This window comes from Protopterus annectens, chromosome 1.part1, assembly GCF_019279795.1.
Source record: "Protopterus annectens isolate FY-2018-M chromosome 1.part1, PAN1.0, whole genome shotgun sequence".
Taxonomy (NCBI): Eukaryota; Metazoa; Chordata; order Ceratodontiformes; family Protopteridae; genus Protopterus; species Protopterus annectens.
Genome location: NC_056726.1, coordinates 1,507,510,345 through 1,507,528,801, shown reverse-complemented (window position 1 = coordinate 1,507,528,801; position 18,457 = coordinate 1,507,510,345).

The following is an 18,457-nucleotide window of genomic DNA, read 5'->3' as shown; positions in this document are numbered from 1 at the left end:
CAAGTATTGTTTAAACTGTGAGCATTGCTGAACTGTTGAAACTTGAAGTATGAATTTGTGTAACAATTACTTTCTAGTTACTAATGAAGTCTTGTACATAAAGTCTAAAATATCTTATCTAATGCTTCTAACATGTTTTTTGTATAAACTGTGAAGATTCCTGAACTGTTTAAAATTTGTAGTATTTAACTGTATAACAACTAGTACCTGTATGTTAGTAGTCTAGTAATCTCTTGGAGCTTATCTCTCCAGACTCTACTGAAAATGGACATAAATCCAGTTAGACTATCCCGGTCAACAAATGTAAAATAAATAAATAAAATAATAAATTGACCTCACCACTGTCACACTGCCCTCATACATATCATGTACCACTCATAAATACCTCCCTACCACTCCTCCCTTTCTCATACAATACCACAACTCCACTCTAGGCACCCTGTCATATGCTTTCTCCAAGTCTACAAAGACACAATGACACAATACAAAAACATCTCCTTCTGATCTTCCCTATACTTGTCCATCAACATCCTCAGAGCAAACATCCCATCTGTAGTGCTCCTTCCTGGCATCAAACCATATACTGCTGCTCGTTAAACATCACCTCCCTTCTTACCCAGCTTTCACTACTCTTTCCCTGATTTCTCAAAGCAAAACTCCACAATGATCCACACAATCACCAACAGAATTTTCAGGTTTATTACACCATTCCAAAAGTGTGAACACCACTGCACAACACCACAAAAATCAAAATGTCTCCAAGTCAAACAAAAATATTTCATACCTTCATGCTCTCATATTTTCATACTCCTGCACAATCACACAAATCTGTCTGTGGCAGCCAAACTAACAAGAAAACCCTCATCCTAAAACCTCAGAACTCAAAGCCACACAGGGCTCCTAAAAGTGAACTACAATGCACAGATCTTTGTTTCACCTTTCTAGGCACTAAAGTATCACTGGCAAACTTAAAGTAATATTGTCTTAGCCAAACTTCTCCACACAACTAAAACATTATCTACATGCTAATGTTTCATGCAAATGCTACCAGTTTGGGCACATTACCTATCAGAATTGTGTTCTGATAGCTCAGACAAGTGTGTCTGGTATCACATGCATATGGAGCTAACTCAGCTCACTCTGACTACACTGTATATAACTACATATGGTATCACATGCATAACTCAAGTCACTCTAACTACAATGTACATAACTACACATGGTATCACATGCATAAATCAAGTTAATCTAACTACACTGTACATAACTACATATGGTATCACATGCATAAATCAAGTCACTTTGACTACACTGTACATAACTAAATATGGTATCACATGCATAACTCAAGTCACTCACACTACACTGTACATAACTACATATGGTATGACATGCATAACACTAGTCACACTGACTTCACTGTACATAACTACATATGGTACACATGCATAACAGAAGTCACTCTAACTACACTGTACATAACTACATATGGTATCACATGCATAACAGAAATCATTCTGCCTACACTGTACATAACTACATATGGTATCACATGCATAACTCAAGTCAATCTAACTACACTGTACATAACTACATATAGTATCACATACATAACTCAAATCACTCTAACTACACTGTACATAACTACATATAGTATGACATGCATAACACTAGTCACTCTGACCACAGTGTAAATAACTACATATGGTATCACATGCATAACAGAAGTCACTCTAACTACACTGTACATAACTACATATGATATCACATGCATAACAGAAGCAACTCTGCCTACACTGTACATAATTACATATGGTATTACATGCATAACTCAAGTCACTCTACACTGTACATAACTACATATGGTATTACATGCATAACTCAAGTCACTCTACACTGTACATAACTACATATGGTATTACATGCATAACTCAAGTCACTCTACACTGTACATAACTACATATGGTATTACATGCATAACAGAAGTCACTCAGCCTACACTGTACATAACTACATATGTTATCACATACATAACTCAAGTCACTCTGACTACACTGTACATAACTACATATGTTATCACATACATAACTCAAGTCACTCTAACTACATTGTACATAACTATATATAGTATGACATGCATAACACTAGTCACTCTGACCACAGTGTAAATAACTACATATGGTATCACATGCATAACAGAAGTCACTCTGCCTACACTGTACATAATATATATGGTATCACATGTATAACTCAAATCACTCTGATTAAACTGTACATAATTTCATATGGTATCACATGCATATGCAGCTAATTTAAGTCACTCTGACTTCACTGTACATAACTACATATGGAACCACATGCATAACAGAAGTCACTCTGACTACTCTGTACATAATTACATATGGCATATCACATGCATAACACAAGTCACTCTGACGTCACTGTACATAACTACATATTTTATATCACATGCATAACACAAGTCATGCTGACTTCACTATACATAACTGCATATCATATCACATGCATAACACAAGTCACTCTGACTTCACTATACATAACTACAAATGGTATCACATGCATAACACTCATTCCTCTGACTACACTGTACATAAGTACATATATCACATGCATAACACAAGTCACTCTGACTACACCATACATAACTACACTGTACATAACTACATATGGTATTACATGCATAACACTCATTGCTCTGACTACACTGTACATAAGTACATATATCACATGCATAACACAAGTCACTCTGACTACACCATACATAACTACACTGTACATAACTACATATGGTATATCACGTGCATAACACAAGTCACTCTAACTATGCTGTACATAACTACATATGGTATATCACATGCATAACACACTTCACTCTGACGTCACTGTACATAACTACATATGGTATATCACATGTATAACACACGTCACTCTGACGTCACTGTACATAACTACATGTTCATATATACCTCTGTATATCCCTACATGTGTATGACTGTTCTTCTCTATACTGTAGTGATTGCTTCTGTCTGTATTGTAGACTCGTCATAATTTTCTTACCATGCAGTAATGTATATGGATCTTTTTGTTTGCATATTTTCCTTATTTACTTCTTTCCAGGCTGGGAATAAAATTAGTACTTTGTGGTCAGTGCACTTCTGTGGCTAACAAATTGATACGAGTGAAATAAATTCAAAAATTCCACTGTTTCCACGCAAAGGGTAGACTCATGGCAGGGCAGCATCTCCCTGTGACTCAGCTAAGGTTTATCCACCCAGACATATGGATGGATAATTTATATAGGATTCAGTTTCAAGCAGACATTATTAAACTGGGCAGTAAAGATTAATTGATAAATGTAAAGTATATAGTTACTGTTAAAACACTTAGTGGGCAGTTATCAGTGTGAGGGTGCGTATCTGAAACATGATGAATCCCAGCTGGAGGAAAAAAAATAAGCACTAGAGTGAAATGATGAAACTTGAGAATTTTTAACATGCTGGGACTGTAGTGAAGATATGTTTGTTTTCCTTTTAATGTATCAGTTTTAAGGAGGGATGGTGCAGCACTTGCATTGTCCCCTTACAACAAGAGGTTGTCTGGTTTGATTCTCAGCTGGGTTGCTTTTTGTGTAGAATCTGCATGTTCTCCCTGCATTCATGTGGGTTTCCTCCAGGTACTCATGTTTCCTACCATGTTACAAAGACGTGTCTGGATCATTTCTCCCTGGGCCTCTGCTGAAAACTGGCTTTGTTCCAAGTTGGACTTTCCTGGTAAACAAATGTTAAATTAAAAAAAATAAAGTATTTATTGGAGTTTGCTAATGGGGTAGACTATCATTCCCATGGACCTTTTTCATACTCATCCCAGGGGCATTGATAAGTGATTTCACTAGAGTTATGCACTAGGTAAATGAAGGGTTGAATAATCCAACCCTGGACTCTGAGAAGGAACTCATTGACAGCTCATAGCCTTAATCATCTGTACTAACTTCTATACCAGTACTAAGACTTTAGCCCTTATTAATGAAAGGCTCAAATGGATCATACCTCCAGCTTGAAAACATTATACAATTAATGATTTTAACACTACAAAAGTGAAAATCCGAAAATAAATACCACAAGAAAAATTACCCTAACTTTCAAGAAATTGATTTTTATGTCATTTATTTACTTTGCCATGTGTCTTACCATAGTTTTAGTAGTCAGGCAACTACCTGCTTTAAAAGACTGAAACATATCACCTATGGAATATGGGAATCGGCTATATGTTAAGAGACTTTCGATGCAAGAAATGTCTTCTGAACAAGTTTTAACAAAAACAAAATTTTATAAAAAAGTCATTGCAATATTCTTGTATCAAATATATAGAAATGTTAAACTGATTTCACAACAGTGGGTGATTGTTACAACAGTACATTTTTAAAGCACAAGAGTCAATAACATATGCACTGTAGGAATGGGGTAGGAAGAAATGTATAGAGAAGAGCTAGAAGCCACTTTGCTCTAGGGCTACAGAAAAGGTTTATAAGTGCTTGCTAAGCAGGCAGCTGGTAGGGATTATGTATGCAAATGAGCTGCACAGCACCAATAAGATTAGAGATGCAATGTTGAGAGAGCCTGTCTGCAAACAAATGCTATCTACATCAAAGGAGTTTCTGGGCAGTTACAGGTGTATAACATGAGGAAGGAGTCCAATACAGTGCGCTGGGACTGCTGCCTTTGATTTTTCCAAGCACCTCATCCACCCAGACTTGTAAGTCACATAGACTTTGTAGTAAACCTGATATTTTTCAGAATGAAATGAAGTCTTTGGTAAATTCTTTTGTGAACAGAGGGTATAGTAAAGAAATTTTGAGTAAATGTTTTGATAAGTTAGTAAAAGGTGTTAAGTCATCTGATACAGGAAATGGTCATAATTTTTATAACAATATAGTTAAATATGATAATGTTATTGATCATGGGGAAAATATGTATTTTGTAACTACTTATGGAGGTTTTACTCATCAATTTCTTGATATAGTTAGTAGATTTTGGTCTTTTTTATATTCCTCAAAAAAATGTTCAACAATGGTTAAATGTAAATTTGAAATTTTCTTATCGTAGGGGTAGAAATATAAAAAAATTTCTAGTTAAAAGTAAATTCAGCATGCCTCCATCTCAAATTTGCATTAGACCCTGTAGGACTGGCACCTTTCCTTGTGGAAGGTGTAAAGCTTGCAAACATATTGTATCTAGTTTTTCTTTTATTAATGGCATTAGTTTTAGTTCTATTAATTATTTCTGTTGAGATTCAGTAGGTGTCATTTATGCTCTTTGTTGTCCGTGCAATAAATATTACATAGGAGAGACAAAAAGAGCATTTAAAATCAGACTGCTGGAGCATATAAGGGACATTAATAATGGCAACATGGATAGTCCTGTAGCTTTGCACTTTGCACAATTTCATAACAAAAGTAGTGTGGGCCTAAAAGGTACTGTTTTAGAACAAGTTAAGGTGTCTTTATATTGTAATGTGGACATTAAAATGGTTTTATTACAGAAAGAAGCTTTATTCATTTTAAAGTATAAAACTATGTCTCCTTTTGGGCTCAATGAGGAGTTCAATTGGAAGGCACTGCTTAATTAATTAATTATTTAATTGAATGATTGTATGATTATTTATGTATATAAGACTTTGTGCTTGTACATATTTTATTCTCCTTGAAGGCTTTGGCCGAGACGTCAAGAGATTTTAATAAAACCTTGGTGGATACTGTGTTCGTTGTTCTATGCAATGTTGAGAGAGCCTGTCTGCAAACAAACGCTATCTACATCAAAGGAGTTTCTGGGCAGTTACAGGTGTATAACATGAGGAAGGAGTCCAATACAGTGCGCTGGGACTGCTGCCTCTGATTTTTCCAAGCACCTCATCCACCCAGACTTGTAAGTCACATGTGTATGCTCACAAGCACACACACACAAACACACACACATGCACGCACGCACACACACACACACACACACACACACACACACACACACACACACACACACACACACACACACACACACAGACACACACACATGCAAATACAATAGTTAAATATGTCCCTATGCACATCAACAGACATAATCATATTGCCTCTCTCACACACAAACACACACACTCACTCAAAATTACAATAGATAAATATATGCATATGCATATTTACACACACACACACACACACACACACACACACACACACACACACACACACACACACACGCCCAGACACACGCGCGCTCATGTGAGTACACACACATACACACACACACACACACACACACACACACACACACACACACACACACACACTTATACATTCACTGGATGCAATAGATTATCATGTACATATACACGTGGCGCACAGAGTAGCTGAAACTAATCCTATTACTTTCCTGGTATATGGCTGTCAGAGATATATTATTGCACAAATACCATCCCTAACACAATGGGCACAAGTGAGTTTGACTGACAGTAATAAAGACCAACCAGGTAGGTAAAATCCCATGACTCCACACATTTACTATGTCAGCTGGCGTACAATGTTCTGATGTAGATTAACTGTGGCATGCAGGAAAGGGTAGTAAGCATGCTCCAGACCTGTATCCTCATGGGTACATTGTAGCCTAACACTAACGCCTCACTCTGAATAGTGTGCAATGCCCACTCACCCTGACTTTCACACTATTGCTGCATATACAGTACAGCCCTGTTATGTGCCTTCATCATGTGTGCTTTAAATATGGTTAATTATGTATACATTCTATTCCACAACTGAATATTCCCACTTGGCACTCTGGTATACCTCAGTGGACATCTAGAAGGACAGTCCACCCAGATCCTACACAGTTAGCAGCTGGAGCATGGAGACTCCACAACAGGCATACTGGCGGTAGTTCACAAGTAGCTTATATCCACTGCCCGATAGGTGAGCCAACAGAAAACTGTGATTCCCCAGCATGCCTACTGCCGCATTAGCAGCTGAAGAGTTTGCACTGTCATGTACCATTTATGCTCCCTGAATGCTTCTGGAGCCCATTACAGGCAAAATAGTTTGCACTACCTTGTTTAACTGTAACACCAGCACCCTCCTTTGAGACATCCTTTGTCATTTACATGTGGGGAGAAGAATAGCTTCAATTGCTGGTTGTCCTTTAAAATGACACTAGCTGTCACCACTGCCCTTACCTTATCACTGACAGCTTGCACTGCTATATATCTCTACAGAGTATATGCCTCACACCCCAAAGGGCGGTGACATCCTAAGTGCAATCCTCATTTTGGATAACATGTTCCACTCAGTAGTGTACAGAGTGCTAATCTGCTTTATGACCTCTCCCACCAAATTTCATCTGTCAGTCATGGTGGCATTGGTACAATAAAAACTTTAGTTCAAAATTCAGTTCATGATACATCACACTGCATATTCAATGACAGATCCACAATTCTGACTTCAGCTATGTGTTTGTCAGTTACTTCATAAAAATTTCCTCTACAGTGGCCGTTTCATGTAATAGAGAGGATCTGGCTATAAATCCAACCAAAAGCTCAGTTGCTTTGGGAAAAAAAAATCGTTAAATATTCTATTTTTGTAGTTGCTATTTTCTGTTGCCATTTATTATGTCACATACTAGTTCTGAATATTAACATTTCACCAAAGAATCACAGAAGTCTAGGGAAACAGCAAATCTTTGTTGAGCGGTTATGTTACTTGATAAATAAGTCTGATTTACATCTAGCAATATGCAAATGTTTCTCTACCTCTTTCTGTCTCAGTATCATTTTTCCCGACTGCTGATGCCTCTCTTTCTACAGATAGATGCATAGATTGATAGATATAGCGAAAGAGGAATGTATAGGTAGATTGCATAGTGCACACGTAACTTTATGGTATACATATAAAGTAAAGAAAATGTTATTATGAATGTTATTATGAAGCAGTTAAGAACTTTCATCTACAAAAAGACAGCAGATAATTAATTTCATCTATGTAGTCCGTCAGGCATAATCGCCAAAAAATGAAATGAGAACTGCCATGAACTGAACTCCACAACTTAAAGTGACTCCCACAGTAAGAGTATTTAATTTTGACAAGACAGTCTGTGTACTATATAGAATAATAATTATTGTCAGGTTTTCGCTATAGTGCTACCGCTACTCTGGTTGCTAAGCAATTAAATTAATCCATTGAACTTTGCTCCTGAGGTTAATTCATTTACCAAACAACCTCTTGAACCAAGTTGTGTGATTAAGTTCCAACACTGGTCTGCTTTATGCTCATATTTTTAATACCAGCCTTGAAATCTGTTGAATTCTAGATGCTTGATTGATGTAACCCGTGTGTGTGTGTGTGTGTGTGTGTGTGTGTGTGTGTGTGTGTGTGTGTGTGTGTGTGCATGTGTGTGCGCATGTGAGTGTGTGTCTGTGTGTGTGTGTGTGTGTGTGTGTGTGTGCGCATGTGTGTGTGCGATATAGTTCAACTTAAAATTGCAAAGCATTATTTAGTATCTTCATTTAAATGCTGCCTACAAACATAACGTTAACATTTAATAATAGCAACACTTTCTGCAAACATGACCCTGTCTTAGTGATATAACATTGTCAGATATATATATATATATATATATATATATATATATATATATATATATATATATATATGTATATATGTATATATATATATGTGAGTGTGTGTGTGTGTGTGTGTGTGTGTGTGTGTGTTTGTGCATGTGTGTGTGTGCGATATAGTTCATCTTAAAATTGCAAAGCATTATTTAGTATCTTCATTTAAATGCTGCCTACAAACATAACGTCAACATTTAATAATAGCAACACTTTCTGCAAACATGACCCTGTCTTAGTGATATAACATTGTCAGATACAGATATATATATATGTGTGTGTGTGTGTGTGTGTGTGTGTGTGTGTGTGTGTGTGTGTGTGTGTGTGTGTGTGTGTGTGTGTGTGTATGAGTGTGTGAGATATAGTTCATCTTAAAATTGCAAAGCATTATTTAGTATCTTCATTTAAATTATGTCTGCAAACAAAACTTCAACATTTAATGATAGCAACACGTTCTGCAAACATGACCCTGTCTTAGTAATATAGCATTGTCTACATTTGTGTTACATCAGATATTCATTAACTCTAATTTAACTAGCACACAAAACTACACAGTGTTAAAGTAGTAATTAAATCCCATTGAAATATTTAGTTGTGCCTGCAGCAGTGAAACATTCACTAATTTACAGTAAAGCATTGGCTGCTATTAATTTTTGCCAGCAGAAATAGATTCTAATCCATGCTTTAGCAATTTTTAGATGAAATGTAAGTGTCAGCTGAAGAAAAAAAAACACATCTTACAGTCAGCAGTCCTACATGAATGTCTTGAACGTATCATGGCAGAATCGTGTAAACAAAACTAATTTTATTCTTTTTGTATAAGAAGTATTTCTCATTAATTTATATTTTGGCTCATAGACATGTGACATCAAGTTTAATAAAAAATCTTTTTAGTTATGTTTAAGAGTTATGAATATATACATATAGAAAGCTGCTTTTAATCATATATGAAGCACAATAGTGTAAAGACAGAAGTGTTATTTTCACAAAGGGAATGATCACTGAATCAATAACCACTGAATCAATGATCTCAGAATCAATAGTCACTGAATCAATAATCACTGAATCAATAATCAATCACTGAAACAATAATCACTGAATCAATAATCAATCACTGAAACAATAATCACTGAATCAATAATCAATCACTGAATCAATAAACACTGAATCAATAACCACTGAATCAATGATCTCAGAATCAATAGTCACTGAATCAGTAATCAATCACTGAATCAATAAACACTGAATCAATAACCACTGAATCAATGATCTCAGAATCAATAGTCACTGCATCAATAGTCACTGAATCAATAGTCACTGAATCAATAATCACCGAATCAATAATCACTGGGTCTATAGCTGATGGTTAATTTATTAGTGTCTGTTCATAGATTTTGACTAGTATAATTAGGCTAGTCAGAGGCCATGGGAAGGAAAGCTGCACAACAGCATTTTGTGACTTTATGAACCCATAAAAGTGCCTTCCTAAACAATTTCAGTCTTGCTGATACTGTTTGGCAGATTCACTCTGTCTTTCATCCCACACACTGCGGCCCATCTGGAATGCTGATAACTAACTGCAATGGTACTAAAGTAATCAAGTGCCTAAGTCATCCTTTTTCAGTGTGGTGTTGTGTCCTGCTGGAAACCATGAAATATATTAAGCAATTGTTTTCAATACAAAAATGTTCCAGGTAGTGACTACTTTACCTGGCGTATGATCCTTTGTCTGAGAACAGTTTTCTTTCTGCTTCTGTATTTCTTTCTATACCTACACCCATGAAAGGTTTACAGAAAAACTTAGTAGAATGTAACACAGAAACTATTCAGAAACGTGTAGCCGAAACAATAATTTGTGGGACTGGCTAATGTTATTGCTACTTCCAGAATGGTGCCTATTATTAAGGGACTAAGTAAAAAGATGACACTGAGTTTTATACAGCTGCTTTTGAAAGGAAGGTGAAACACACACACACACACACACACACACACACACACACACACACATACGTTACATACACACGTTACACACACACACACACACACACACACACACACACACACACACACACACACACACATACACACACCCTGCTATGACTTGGAAACAAGTCCTTAATGCTCTCTCTAAGGTCATGAACACTGCATCAATGGACCAAGACCATATCTATGCCTTACAAATAGCATAAAACATAATCTATCAGGCCTTCTGAAATTGCTGTTTAACTTGTGTCCTCCAAACAGGCTTCATGGCTAATGAATGGAGAACAGCAATAGCCATATCTCTGCATGAAGATGGGCCATCTACAGACCCTGGAACCTATATATCCACAACTCTCACTAGCCTTATATGCAAAGGCATGGAAAGAATTATCATGGAAATGATCAATAATGACACCTCCAGACACTGGCTCAACCCAATTTGGTTTCATCAGCCTGGTGGACTTCATTGAGAAGGTCACTAAAGCAATAGATGAGGGCAAAATGGTTTATACTGCCGACTTTGACCTGGCCAAGGCATCTGACACAATCCCCACTCTGGCATTGTTCATAATTTAAGTTAGGTACAAACCCTTATGTCACTGATTGGACAATAGTTAGCTGGAGTTTTGTAAATAATTTTCTTTCATTTGACTATCACACTGACTTGCACCAATACATATGTTAAAAATGTATCAACAGTGTTATTATAACTGATTAAATGTTTATGTTTAAACAAAGAATTCTATAATTTTCAAATACTGCAACACATTTTAGAAAAGCTCCGAGTCTGTTCTCTACTAGAGTCATGTGATCAAATGTGATGTAATTCCATAATGAGCACTGAGGGGAGGGAGGGACTCACAGATCAGCTTGTTTTCTTTGGAAGCTGATATAAAAAAATGTATAACAGTTATCATAGTTCAGTTGAGTTGAGTTTTAAGTTGGAAGATCATCACCTTGCCTTATGGAAGTAAACAACTCAGCATGTAATCTTGTCTTGCTGTATTAATTACGTTAGATAAGTTTTTCTTTAGACAGTCAGGAATTATAGTGAGATTAGCTAAGTACTGTTTTTTCTGCATCTGCTTGAATCTGTCCATCTGTGTTATATTTTTCTTCTGTGATTGAAACTCTAATGTTTATTGCACTTAAATATTTAATAATCTCATGTTTTCTATTATTATTATTATTATTATTATTATTATTATTATTATTATTATTATTATTATTATTATTATTATTATTATTATTATTATTATTAAATGTCTTTACATCTTTTATCATGGCTGGTCTTTGAGAGATTACTTTTAACATCTTGACAGTACTTGTGCTTATTCTAGTGATGCCTTAGCCACTCCAAAAAATATTGCTGGTTGGTTTACACTCTACCATTTATGTTAGTATTGATTTTACCTAGTAATTGGATACCCACCTAAGAGCCTGACAGTGACTGGCTGGTGGCAGCATTCTGAGCATGAGGGGGTACAGCTAATAAATCTGTACCAGCCTTTTCCAGGAGTGTGTGAGTGTGTGTGTGTGTGTGTGTGTGTGTGTGTGTGTGTGTGTGTGTGTGTGTGTGTGTGTGTGTGTGTGTGTGTGTGTGTGTGTGAATTAAATATGCAGGTGTGAGTGTGTCAGTCACTTGGAACTACTCTTGGGGAAATTTTGTTTGATGCAGAGAGCTGCATTTGATATTACTGTGTAAATCTATTCCTGTTTTAGTGACCTTCTCTCACCGGTGTCAGTGGTGAGGATTGAGGCTGCTTGATCACTGACCCGGGTAAAGAGGGCCTGTCACAGGCTAGGTACAAATGCTTATGTCACCCAGTAGATAGCCAGCTGGCTTACTGACAGGACCCAGGAAGTTAGAATTGGGAAAACCATCTCTACAAAGAGGCCAACTCACAATAGGATTCCCACAGGAATCGGTCCTGGGACTGCTCCTTTTTGGCATTTATTTCTCTGAAGTCAAGGTCAATGTCAGTGTTCTCTGGCTGACTAAATTTGCAGATGATTGCAAATTAGGACCTGTCATTGAATCTCACACTGACACAAATGTTCTCCAGGAAGGGCTGACACAGACACACAACTGGTGTCAGAGCCGTGGACTCAAACTAAATGCCAAGAAATGCATAATAGTATCCTTCAGGAATACATCTACCCCTAGTAACTATAATATTGACAACATACCCCTAAGAGTTGATCCATTAGTTAGGGACTTGGGGGATACACATACACAGTCATCTGTGCTTCAACCATCACGTGTCAACACTAGTGACGAAATCATTCTGAATTGGGCAACTTATAAACAAAGGCGTGGCATCTAGATCCAAGGAAGTCATTGTTGCACTTTATTTGTCATTCATCGGACCTGTCATTGAGTACAATGCCCCTTACGTATGTACATTACCTAACCAGGCATATCCAACAATTGGAATGTCCACAGAGATTCCTCACTAAAGGAATACAGGGCATAAGTAACATGCCCTTTGCAGAGCACCTCCAGACCCTATCCCTGTATTCCATCTCCTACAGGCTGTTGAAGGTAGATCTATGCATGGCATAAAAGGCATTTACAGACCCTGCTCTAATGGACTTCTTGCATGTCTGCAAAACAAACAGCACCAGAATTACCCATTCTAAAGATTTAAACCTTGCCTGTGATATAAATAGGACTTGCTGGAGAAACAGGTATGTATCCCAGAGATTACCCCATCTATGGAACAGGCTCATGATACATGAGAAGCAGAGTTCCTCCCCTAACCCAATTCAACTGCAAATGGGACAATTGGATGGGGAACAGGAAATTCATCCCTGGTTTGGCACCTATGTCTCTAATGGACACAGGCAGCCTGTAAATGGTTCATTTCCCAGGCCCCTGTTTGTAAATATGTCATTTCCCAAGCCCTTGCTTACACTTATTAAGGGTACCAGAACTTGTCAGAGATTTGGGATGCATGGCTAGGCTTACAAAGGCCATTGTGTCCATTAGTCTAGTAAAAACCTATGAACTTACAAACTCACACATACACACAAATGGACACACACACACACACACACACACACACACACACACACACACACACACACACACACACACACACACACACACACGCACAGACACACACACACACACACACACACACACACACACACACACACACACACACACACACACACACACACACACACACACACACACACACACACACACACACACAAACACACACACACACACACACACACACACACACACACACACACACACACACACACACACACACACATGTACACACGCACACACACACATACATATTGTGCACACACACACACACACACACACACACACACACACACACACACACACACACACACACACACACACACACATGCACGCACACATTAATCAATCAAAAAATGTGGGTAGCACTGAAAAGTTGTTTGGACATAAAGGTGATTGATTGCCCTGACTATGAAAATTTTAAATAACAATTGTTAGCTAAAGCTATGATCATTTCTGAACTGCAAGATGTAAAATTTCAGAGCTGGGATTTCACTGCTGACAAAGTAGTATAACCCAGAGGCCTGATATAAAGTACATTATAACACTAAGGTTACAGCCTGATAATAATAATAAACTGAAGATGCTAGAGATTATACCAAAAGCAAAGATTTAAAAGACACGTACCTAGTAGTACAAGAAAATGGGTGTCATTCATGGCAATCCCAAGTACTCCAACAAATGAATACGTTTAGTAGAATATATCTGAGTTAATAACTCACTGCTTTAGGCTGAATTGTTTGTTTTTAAGTCTAAAGTTGCAGTAAGATGATAAAGTGGATCTTGTGTGCTGTCAAAAACTTGTTCTAGGAACAGTTTATTAGAAACTTGATAATGTAATGGTAAGAAACTCAGTATTGAAACTGAAGAGAAACTGATAGAAATTCTGAAGTAAAGGTCACCAAGACAGATATATGTCAAAGCATACAGAAACTTGTAAACAGTGTCAATACAGGAACAAAAACAGAAAAATAGGGTCAGTTAAGTAAGGACCCTCAGAGGTGGGAAATGGTTTTGAGTACTGGTAGGAAACTGAAGAGTATTAGAGCCCTTTCAGACACAGGAATCCAGAAAGCAAGGAAAAAGAGAACTCTCAAGCCAAGGTTTCTAGAGACAGAAGAGACATTAAAGAAGAAGCAGATTTTTGTTAGGAACTACCCTTTGTAGAGGGAGACATAACAGAAGCTCCATTATCATTTTTTTGGGGGGAGAGGTAGCTATACCTTCCACCCAAGACAAGTCAGTAAAGAAAGCAAGTCTGGTGTATAGGTAAGCCAAATGATCTTTAAAAAGGCAAAATGGAAACATGAAACATTACCAAAACCAAAAATAAATAAATACATATTTGTACAGGTGGTAAGTGAAGTAACACTGAAACCACAAACTCTAACACTGCAAAGCTGCTACAAAATTAATTGATTTAGCAATTTTTATCTCAAACCAGATAGAAACTTCTTTAGAATGATAATGTTACAATTGCTAAACCATTAAACGCATTTTACACCCTAACCAATTACAAATGAACCTTGATGAAATATGATTAATCATAGCTCTTAAACCTTTATACTGATGGTGTCATTTAATTTGTGACTCTTTTCTGCATTTAAACACATTTGTCAATCAATTATTTTTTTAATCTGCAAGGGATTCCAAGTCACATTCCTTTGCATGTAATAAAACATGATATAAAATACAGCACTGAAAGTTCCTAAAATTGTACTCCCTCCAATCTAGAATGCCTTTATGCCAGGGGTATTGCATATATTTTGCCAAAGCTTTAAGGTTAAGCATTTCAAAATATCAGCATACCATCCTCAGACAGACAGTTTAGGAGAAGAGTTCAACAAAGCACTGAAATCCGCATTAAGAAAAGTAATTAACACAGACAAATCCCCAAATGATGTGGATATTCTACAAAAGGGCCTTGCAGAAACAGATGCCTGGTGCCAGAGCCATAGGCTCAAGCTTAATGCCAAGAAATGTATAGTTATCCCCTTTGGGAAAAAACATGTACCCATGAATTACGACATAGGTGACAGCACACTAAACACTGAAAGTGTGATGAGAGACTTGGGGACACAGGTGGACAGTGGTCTCACCTTCAATAACCACATCATCACAACAGTCAGGAAATCCTTCTATGTGGCAAACCTTAAGGGCTTTTCATTCAGAAAAAAGGAAGTCATTGCCTCACTGTACTCATCCCTTATTAGACCCATTATAGAGTACGATGCCCCATTTGGTATGTACCTCACAAGATATCTGCAACAGCTGGAAAGGCCACAAAAACACTTCACTAAAAGAATCATAGGCTTAAAGCAGATGCTATATGCTGACTATCTAAAACAATTCCAGCTATACTCTGTGGCATATCATCTACTCAGAGGCAATTTCTGCTTAACATACAAAGTCATGTCAAATCCTGAGCTGTTGGACATGCTCCACTTAGAGAAATCCCAATCCCTCAGAGCCACACGCTCCAGGGATCTAAACCTTGTCATCACAATGAACAGAACTTGCTGCAGGGATAGGTTCCTGACCCAGAGACTCCCCAGACTCTGGAATAGACTGCCCATACATGTCAAGCAGATTGCCTCTTTGGCCCTCTTCAAAAGGAACCTTGATGACTGGATGGGAGAAAGGAAATTCACCCCGAGGATCACGTCAGTCACTCTGCTAGACAGGGGTCCAGGAAAGTAAATATTGTGGGATGAAATATCCAGGGAATTGCTATGGCTAGGCTTGTATAGGCCCTAGGGTTGATAGCCTAGTACCAACCTATGAACCTATGAATTTAATAGTAACTGCTTCCACTTGTTACTTCACTTGTTTGTTATAACAGAGATGTCAGAAACTTCAACTGTGTTTACCTTATTTGAATTTGTATATGTCAGACATTCAAGAGGTCTGCTAGAACAGAAGGCACCATATCAAAGCATGTTTACCCATTTCTTTAGTTTACCAGACAGGTTAAAGCTAGTAATATCCATACTAAAGGAGCACACGCAGAAAGCCCATGAGATGACAAAACAAGTGTGTAATAAAAATTCCAGGCTTGAGAATTTAACCCAGGGAATCTGCAATTGGTATAGGTATCCTCCACTGAGAACAAATTTCTGAGTAACTGACAAGGGCCCTTAAAAGTAACTGAAGAGATAAAAGCAGTGAACAAAAAGGTGAGACAACCAGGAAAACGAAGGCAGAACAATTTTATCACCTTAATGTACTAAAATCATAGAAATAGGATGCTCCGTGGTTAGCTTGAATGCTTTTATTCATTCTGAAGAGCCCAGAGAATCTTTACTGATGTACAGCCAAATAAATTCTTATCAAAAGTAGTAAGACAGAAAATGCACTTATGTATTTGTTTATTGCATTTGTTTACTGGGATAGTCAGACTTGGCAGAAAGCTACCCCTTTTCAGCAGAGGCCCGTGGAGAAAAGATCCATTAAAGTAAGAGTATTTCTGCTAAAAAGTGAAAGAGGGCTGTGAAATTGTTTATGAAAACTAAAGTGTCAGAACATAACATAGATACAACACCTGGGGTGAAGGTTAGCCTAATACCTAATGGAATAAAAGAGCCACATAAAAAATTAGTAAAAGAAGTTCAAATGATGCTCATATTATAAGTAATACAAGAGTCATTGGGGGAACACAGAAGCCCAGTCAAGCTTGTTCCTAAAAGTAATGGAAGCATTAGCTTCTATAATGTCTACATGCAGCTGACTATCCCAGTGCCTGTCCTTACCTGACCATCAGTAGACCACCATGCCTGTCCTTAGCTGACCATCAGTTGATCTCAGTGCCTGTCGTTAGCACACCATCAGTAGACCCACCTTCCTGTGCTTAGCTGACCATCAGTAGACCCTAGTGCCTATAATTAGCTGAACATCAGTAGACCCCAGTGCCTGTCCTTAGCTGAACATTAGTAGACCCCTGTGCCTGTCCTTAGCTGACCATCAGTAGACCCCAATGCCTTTCCTTATACCTACCTTTCCTGGCCATTTGCAAAGCTTGTTGTGATTATCTTTGGGGCCAGCAAGGGCATGAAGGCATCACAGGTCTATGTCATGCTACTTGCCAGAAGAGTTTTACTTTATGTCCTAACCTTCCCTTCCCTGCATGTGCTGTTAAGACCGTGTGTGGAATGTGCAATGGATGGGCCATGCTTTTCTTCCACAGGGAGCTAACCTCCATAAGCTGCTCTGCCCACGCTTCAGGAAACATTCTCTGCTTCACTCCCAATACTCCATCAAACAGAAACATCTAAGACTGCTTCAGATGCTGGTGCATGCTTCCTACTCCTAAAGGACGAGTGTGCCATCCACCCTTGCGAACACCTGAGACACCCAAGCAGCTCATAAAACCTAGTCTCTCCATCAGAATTGTTTCCCTAGATGGCACAGTAATAGGCACTTCTGTAATGAATTTAGGAAACTGAATACCATTTCAAAGTCTGATATGTATCCCCTGCCCAGAACAGGAAAGCTCATAGAGAACCTATAAAAAGCTAGGAGCATAACAACATTAGACTTGGCCAAAGGGTATTACAGATACCTCTCTCATCTTCTGCTTGATAAAAAAGTACCCTTACCAGTCTTGGAATGTATATTTCCATACATAGAGCTATGAATTGACCCTCAAACCACCTTTCAGTTACTGGTAATTAAAACACTACCTCAAACTCATGGTGCGCTACTGCTGATATAGATGACAAGAGAGAGGCTCTCAATAATAAACAATAG